An 8822-nucleotide genomic window follows, 5' to 3' on the forward strand; every position below is an offset into this window, starting at 1 on the left:
TCCCTTTGATGCTGCTAATCCTGCATAATGCACGGGCATAAGTAGTACTAATCACATACCTGCATTTCCCATAAATATGCTAAATTCCTCTTGATATGCAAATTCCTTTGTCAAGGCGCTCTTCCCCCTCCAACCCAGCTTAAATATACGCTGCCAAGCCTGGTGGTGTTCATTCAGATGCTGTCTTTCTGACAGACCTGTTCTTCACCTGAGGACGGCTGCTTGCGTTGTGGCCCAAACGTCGTGAGAATTATTTTACTATTTTTATTTTATTTTATTATTTCCATTCTACGTGACTTTACCGAAAGAACCAAGAAGATGAATCCCTGCAGTCACGAAAGCTTTAAATCGAAACCAAACTATTAACTAAAAACTAAACTATCAAATAAGAATAAGTGTTACCGTTTCTGGAAATAAAACAGGTGCTAAGATGTTAAAACACCAAACAGAAATATTTTGCAAGGAATCATGTCTGCATTAACCACACATACTTGTGGTGAACATGCAAACAAAATCATGCTATAGTAATGTATGCATTGTATGTTCGCCTTTTGGCGTCCTCTGGTCGAACAGTGTTTGAGACTTGGCTCCAAAGAAAGCTGTCTCTGGTGTTTCAAAGACAATGCCATATATTACCAGAGGATGTTTTTGTTTGCATGTTCACCACAAGTATGTGTGGTTAATGCAGACATGATTCCTTGCAAAAGGTTTCTGTATTGTGTTTTAACATCTTAATACCTATTTAATTTCCAGAAAAGGTAAAACCTATTCTTATATTTCGATACTGGCAAGAGAGGTCCCATGATAAAAACTAAACTAGATTTATCTTACCAGGTAATCCCCAATGAGTTATAGAACTCCTTGTCAAACTGCGACCTAGCGACAAATAATATAGCTCATCGAAGTGGATTATGTATTGTCGACAAATACTCGAGACGCATGTTTATAAATGTGGGAGGACACGGAGAAAAATCCACGCAACCACGGGTAGCACATGAAAACTCCAAATATACAGCAGGCGTCAGGGTCTGGATCGAACCCACGAACTCCTGCACACCAGGAGAGGTAGTTAACATCTCACCACCGAGTTATGCACCCTAACAACTGGGTGAATACAGTGCCGGATTATACTCATATCAAAAGTAGCTACATATGCTACGGGCCCCGCACGTTCAAGGGCCCCGCGCTAAATACTTTCAATCTATCAATTCCGGTTCAGTGATTCTGCACTTCTTCGATTACTATAGTACTATACTGCCTTCAACTTTTATGAACGGCTTGGTGTTTAAGGTTAGCGATTTGTCGTATTATATGGCTGTATAGCAGATGAAAAAATACAATTACTTTACTATGCAAGTAAAAAATGCGTGTTTTAATATGTATGTTTTTTGTAAAAAAATTAGGGCCCCTTTATAACATTGGCTACAGGCCCCGCACGAGCCTAATACGGCACTGGGTGAATGAAATGTAATTTTTTCACGTGACAATTTGTTAAAGGTGATTACCATTTCTACATGGACTGCTGCACAGTGTGCACTTATAAACCTCCACCCAGCATGTGTGTGAGCACTCATCTGGATTTCCTCCGTTCATCAACTTGCATTTGCACCAAGCACCAAGCGCATATCCAGCTCACCTATCGTGGGGCCATTGAACACGCACACTCGCACCCAGATGTGTACTCAAAAAGGAGAATTGTGTGCGTGGACCACGTTCATTGTAAAAGGGTTACTTGTATCCTACATTTATAATTTATCTGTTAAGTGTGTGCTCGTTTCATTTTAATTGCATCTCGAATGTAGTAAATTTCTAGGCAATTGTATCCAGGTAATTGTATCTGTGAATGACTTTTTTTAAACACATTATCGCAGAACGTGTGGAAGTGTACAGGGCAGACCGGCAGATGCATAGATGCGTGCAGGCTTAAGCTCAGTAAGTGAAATCCTATAGTACGCTCACTTAAAAATAGCCAATCGTTGAACGAGTGGGTGTGACTGATTGCCTGCAATTTCAGCACGATTGGATCGCGAGACAACCACGTTGCGTCGAGTGTGTGGGTGAGCCCCCCCCCCCCCCGCTGTGACCGTGTCAAGCCCCACCACACACACGCGCACGTGTGTGCGCATTCGCAGTCTTGCTCGCCCATTACCGCTCATCACGAGGGAAATCTTAAGTTTAAGGCGCAACATTTGTAAGGCCGTGGCCGCATTTACAGCACTACACAAAAGGGAAGCCAAATTGTGGCGATTTAAACAAGAACTGTTGGATGCTGCCGTGATGCTCGTTTGTTGTCCTTCCCCCGCACCTCAGATTACCACGGTTGGCTACGGGCGGTGCGAAAGAAGATCAACACACGTGCTCGCAGTCGGCGCATCAGACTCAAAATGTGGAGGTTGCCCATCGACAACGCGGCTGCGGAAACGACAGTGTGAGTTTCTCAAATTTCACCGCCTCTGTCCACCCAGCAGTATAAATGGGTACGCCACGGTTAATCAATTGGGGTTGCGTGTGGTAGGGTAAAGTGTGTGTACTCCCACCACCTCCAATACATCTGGGAAGGACAGAAGCGGAGGCCAAAAGCTCTCTCTGGACATTTTAACCATGGCACACCAGGGAAAGAGGAGTAGGGTTAAGGACAGAATTCTTGGAAAAAGAGATAGCAATAGGAAAGGGAAAAGGGGACGGGAAAGGAACAGAAAAATGGGACCAAAGGGTCAGGAAAGATGAGGATGGGGAGGAAGAGGTTACGCGAGGGCCCTGATGCTGTTTTACAGAATGGCGTGAGTTTTCACAGTGGGCAGGGAGAGAGGAGGGATTCAGAGTGGGGCTGGCCACGCAAAAGTCACGTGATTTACAGGAGGCATGAGCTGATGTAAATATGTACACATGTGTGTTACAATCTCAAAAATATTACTAAAATGTACGTGTCACATAAGGTATAATGAGGCTTCCCATTTCATTATACATAGCATATGCCAGTGTGGTTACAAGATGAAGATGTGGTCAGGTAATTGTTTTTGGATAATTCTTGATTTAATCTTTAAATAACACTGTGTAACAAATTAAAAACAAAAAATTGTCCCCGGTCAAGTAAGTGTTATTTCCTAATTGCGTAATCCTCAAAAGTACAGAAAATGGCTATTATTCCCCACAACCATTGCTTTTGAGACCAGGACAGTTTATTTTGAAATTTACCTATTTTCCAGAACGTCCTAGATAGATTTAGTGCTGAGTAAACTTGGAGTAACTTCTAGAACATTCTATAACTTTCCAGTAATATAAATAGTAGTATAAATACAGGGGACTTAAGCTCACCAGTTCAGTTTAGTTCCACCTGCCTAAGTGGATACATATCTGCATTTTTCTGAGATGGCATGAAGAGGCTGCAAGCATTCAGCAGACGCATTTTGCTATGTCTGCGACCAATTCATTAGAGCAAGAGTGAAAAAATGCTCTGTGGAAGCATCTGCTAAGATGTGTGAGGCCTACAAGGCATATTTTGGCATGCCTGTTGGGGATCAAGGCAAATCCTGGGCATCTCATTTCACCTGCGAGAAATGCAAAAAAAACTCTGGAAGGTAAGATGGACAATTGTTGCTCGGATTTTTAAGTTATAAAATTTGTAAAAAAAAATAAGATTGTAAAAGTTTTTAATTTTAAAATGTTATTGAAAAAAGATATCATATATGAAAAATGTTGCAAGAATCTTACACATTAGTCATGGGTGAAATACATGTTTTTTTGGTAGGATGGTACAGAGGGGAAAAGAGAGCTATGGAGTTCGCTATCCCAAGAATTTGGTGGGAACCCACTGACCACTCAAGCAACTGCTACTTCTGCATGGTGGACCCTTCCAAACGTCCGACTGGCAAGAATGCACCTGCTATCATGTATCCAGACCTTCCTTCATCTTTAGAAGAGAGCAGCAAGTCAGAGAACGAGGAAGACGTAAATCCAGATGACAATTTCAGAGGTGGAGCTGAGGATAGAAACCCATACTACCCCAACCAAAAAGACCTCAACGACTTGATCAGAGATCTTGGTCTCACCAAGTCCAATGGCGAGCTTTTGACATCTAGGCTCAAGCAGTGGAACTTGTTGGATGCAAGTGTGCAAGTCGCAGATCAGAGGAAGCGTCACCAACCTTTTTGCAGCTTCTTCACCCATCAGGATGGGCTCTGCTTCTGCCACAATGTGACCAGTCTGTTTGAGGCAATCGGAATCACCTGTAACCAGAATGAGTGGCGCTTCTTCAATGACAGCTCATCCGGGAGCCTCAAAGCCGTGCTGCTCCAAAATGGTAACAAGTACCCATCTCTTCGCCTGGCTCACTCAGTGCACCTCAAATAGGATTGCAACAGTATCCAGACCTTGCTGGATGCCTTTAAGTATGATGAGTACGGCTGGGAGGTCATCGGAGACTTCAAAATGGTGGCATTCCTGATGGGTCTCCAAGGCGGTTTTACCAAGTTTCCTTGCTATCTTTGCCTTTGGGACAGCAAGGACACCAATGCACACTACCACCGGTGGGACTGGCCACAGCAGACTGAGTTCTCTGCGGGGAGGAACAACGTCAAGTGGGAGCCACTGGTGGACCCCCAGAAGGTGCTGATCCCACCACTGCACATCAAATTGGGCCTTATGAAACAATTTGTCAGAGCTGTAGATAAGGAGTCGGCAGCCTTCAAGTACCTTCAAGACTTCTTCCCTAAGCTGTCTGAGGCAACGGTCAAAGCCGGTGTCTTCGTCGGACCACAGATAAAGAAGATCCCGGAGTGCAATGATTTCCCCAAGAAGCTCACTAGTAAGGAGAAAGCGGCTTGGAACAGCTTTATCGCAGTGGTTCGAGCCTTCCTGGGCAATCACAAGACTGAAAACTTTGTAGAGCTGATTGAGACTGGTGAAGAACTACGGCACAATGGGCTGTAAAATGCCCCTCAAAGTCCATATCTTTGATGCTCATCTTCATAAATTCAAGGAGAACATGGGATCGTACTCGGAGGAGCAAGGCGAGCACTTCCACCAGGATATACTGGACTTTGAACGCCGCTACCAAAGACAGTATAATGATGGGAGACTACATTTGCGGGCTGATTCGTGAAAGTGATTTACAGTATAATCGTAAATCTCGAAAAACTACTCACTTAAAAATCTTTTATAGTAATTTTTGTTTTACTTTAGTATAAATACATGTACATTTTTATTCATATGTTTTTTTCTGACTTTATGTGAACGAAAATACACAAATTCGCCCGTTTCCTAATTGAAAATGTAAATTTCCAAATATCACTGTCCTGGTCACAAAAGCAAAGTTTGTAGGGAATAAGAGCCATTTCTATACTTTTTAGGCACAAGCAATTAAAAAATAACACTTCCTACCCAGGGACAAAAATTGTGTTACATAGTGATAATCAATTTAGAGCTGCCTAATCAACAGAGGGGCTATTCACGTAGATGTTCGTGCACGACTTCAGTCAGCAATACGAGCACGCGACGGCATACTCTTGTGAATAAAGTAAAGGTTCTAGCAGTCTACGAGAGAACACACGTTCGTAACAGCAATTACTGAGAGGCTGCCGGAATCAAACCGTCAACGCAAACTGGCTCAAAGGCGCACGTGTTCAAAACTTGTCCGTAATCCAGCACATTGGAGGAACAGTAAGTGGATCACGTAGATCTATACATTTTCTGCGACTCCTGCTGGGTTGTTGGTTTGAGCAGGAGATGACAGTCGAGCAACACATTTGACAATAACACCTACCAAAGGAGGAAAAATAAATTCCAATATGTCGGTGATGATTTTGACAGTGTCCTTTTTCGTAGCAGAGAGATGGGGAGGCCACGGATATCGACTGAAACATTGTTAAAAGCTGCACCATAATGCAATGACGGCACCCCGATAGAAATTTACATTTAATAATGTATTTTACCAAGTGAGGCCCGAATGTTTTCCCTACGAGAAGTGTTACATTAGAATATGACACGACGCATTCGTACCTGTACTTGCACAGCAACGCCGACGCAGTGCGTGCCAGCTTCGACAGACACCGAATGGACTCCAACTGCGATCCGCTGCTGTACCTGCCACGTGTAAATCTCGCGCGAGATACGGCCAGCGCAGTTTTGGGGTTTCCGGCCCAAAGGCGCTGGAACACCGCTGCCAGCTCACGTTCGGGATCCATCCCTTTGTCTGAGCCAGTTCTGCAACACACTCTGAACGGCGTTGTTTCAGAGAGCCTACTTCAATGTGTGATCAATGCGAAGTCGTGATAGAATGGACTCATTAGAGTGCGCAATAACAATTGTTCTTACTTAGTATCAGTATTTGTATTTGTGTTCCTCTCCATAAGAGCTGTTTTCTTTTAAAATAGCTCAATGCAGGACTCTTGTGGAAGGGAGTCTTGAGACTCTGCGAAGTTTTTGTTAATGGGTAAATAAAAAATTGATCAAATATTAATATGTATTTAAACGCATTCGCTTGCTGGCAGACAGACTTTGACTTTTTTTTCTTTTATCAGCCTCGTGGTCTCGTGCACTCCCCACCGATTGCGACGGAACTTTGCACGCAACTCAAGATAACCGAGTGGTGTTGGTGGGTGCGGGGGAACTCGATGAGCGGCTAAATGTTTCCATCGCGTTCCCGCTGTGAATCTTGTCACCGTCTCTCCTCTATAGGGGTGTAATGGACTTTGTCAGGAAAGTGATCGCACCCGCAGAGGAGGGGGGGCAGCTTAGGGAGGAAGGTGGATCGGTTGACTGAACGTATTAAAAAAAACTATTTAATAAGGCCCACCACTGAGCTATATCGCTCTTTGTTCAGAAGAAACCTGGTCACAAATGATAGCTCAGCGAAGTGGCTTATCACGTGGAAATTTATAGCAGCCAAATACTCTCATCGCATGTTGATTCTCAACGGTGAGAGAGACACGCAAACACCAACCGTACAAGAACCAGGGTCGGGATCGAACCCATCACCTGCTGTATACCAGGTGAGGTAGTTAACATCTCGCCACCGTGGCGCCCAATGCAGTATACTTTCCTCGTAGGAAATACTCAGGGAAGGTGATACGTTCCAGGACACAATGGTGCACGGTGAGACCCGTGCAGGTCTCCAAATGCACGGAAACTACGTTATGGTTGGGAGGGATGAGTTTGTTGTCGTTTGTCGGAAAATAAAGACGTAAAAGTGCGGTCAAAGTTCAAATCCAGCAGATGATTTTTTTAAAGAATTAAAATCTTTTAGTGTAAACGAATAGTTGTTTGCGAGTATGCTCTGAGTAAAACATTTTGTTGGAAAATATTTGAATTTTCCCGTGACATGTTCTCCTTAATTTTGGCGAGGATGTTTACGTATACCATGTAAAATGTGAGTAAAAGGCTCGACGATTTATCTTGTTGACCATTAACTGTGCTAAGTCGTGGCATTTATCACATGCGACGCTGTCTGCACAAGCCAAAGCTGACGTGCACTTGATGTGGTGTTTAATCGTAGAGGAAGCGCCAGGACAGGTCGGACGATTGTACGCACAAACGGCCAGGCACTAGATCCAGGACGTGTGAGTCCAGAGCAATTGTTAAAAGGCGGACTGGGATTACATTGATTAAATAAAGGGGCGAGCGAGAGTGGGTTCGAGTACCTTTTGTAAATGTAATGACAAGCAACTTACCAGTATGCCTAAAGAAGAAAGTATTTCATTCTGGAACATATGGATCGGAAATATGGAGAATGGTGAAAAATGTGGAACAAAAGCGCAATAAAAAGGAAATAAGTATATGAAAAATAGAATGAAAGACAGAAAGTGGAACGCGTGAATCAGAAAATAAATAAAATTTAGATCCATGTATTTATGTATGTTGAACTTCCTTCGCACTATATGTCACCAACCGTGCTAATCAGAGGTGATAGTTCATTTTAAAAAATGGACCTGGCAAATAAACTTTGCTGGGTCAGATGTTGGTCAAATGGTGAGATTAGTGATGGAATGGCAGCCAATGGAGGGGACACGAGAGTACGACCACCACGGATATGGAGCCACTGACAGTTCACTCGAAGGAGCAAGATGTAATTTTGGCCTCGCAAGACTATAAGGAATGGCGATGATGTCACCACTGAAATACTTCTGGAGTCGCTTCAATCGGCCTCCCCTGTGCATCACTTCATGGTGCTCAGATGTACCCTCTAAGGAGCTGTTCACTCTGGGTCCAACATACAATGTTTCTACATTTTACTCTGCGCAGCTGAGCAGGGCCAAACAAAATGACGAAAAAAAATGGTAATGTGAGAGGTGACATGTTGGTTGCCATTGTCAGCGACACGGCCGTGATCGTTCACCTGCTCAGCCTCTAGACCTCGGCCTTGTCACGGCTGGCTGCCTCGACCCACGCCAGCCATGGTCAAGCCACTGCTGGATGAAGGCATCCCAAAGCCATCATTAGCGGTCATCCTCGCAGCGGCTTTTGGCTAGCCATCAAACAAAAACGGTCACTGCATCGCGCACTTTCAGATGCGCTTCTGTAGCCATCTGGAATGTTCTTCCTTCCGAAATTATGAGGCCAATGGAGCTATGCACTTTCAAATCTAGATTAAGAACTTATTTGTTTAAAACTGCTTGTTTGTTTAACCTGTTGTCCATCCCCCACACCTTCGATTCGCAAGGTTGGCTACATACAGTTCAACATAATACATAAATTACCATCTCTCACAATTCTGCAATACAACGGTGCACCCATCCTGTACAAAAGGCGATTTCATCGCTCCATCTCCCGTTCGTCACGTCCTCTCGCGTGCATTTCGTTGCTTGGGTACCATTCTGTCGGCATCC

At 43.9% G+C, this 8822-nt stretch overlaps 1 long non-coding RNA gene across 1 annotated transcript; it reads left to right on the forward strand.

Moving 5' to 3' along the window:
• Nucleotides 1-1475: 1475 nt before the first annotated feature.
• Nucleotides 1476-5796, forward strand: LOC144729246 (uncharacterized). Its single transcript, XR_013587667.1, has 2 exons — nucleotides 1476-2428; nucleotides 3749-5796. It is a non-coding gene; the product is annotated as an uncharacterized LOC144729246 (long non-coding RNA).
• Nucleotides 5797-8822: the final 3026 nt, after the last annotated feature.

Source organism: Lampetra planeri, chromosome 32, assembly GCF_965212315.1.
Source record: "Lampetra planeri chromosome 32, kcLamPlan1.2.h2, whole genome shotgun sequence".
Classification (NCBI taxonomy): Eukaryota; Metazoa; Chordata; class Hyperoartia; order Petromyzontiformes; family Petromyzontidae; genus Lampetra; species Lampetra planeri.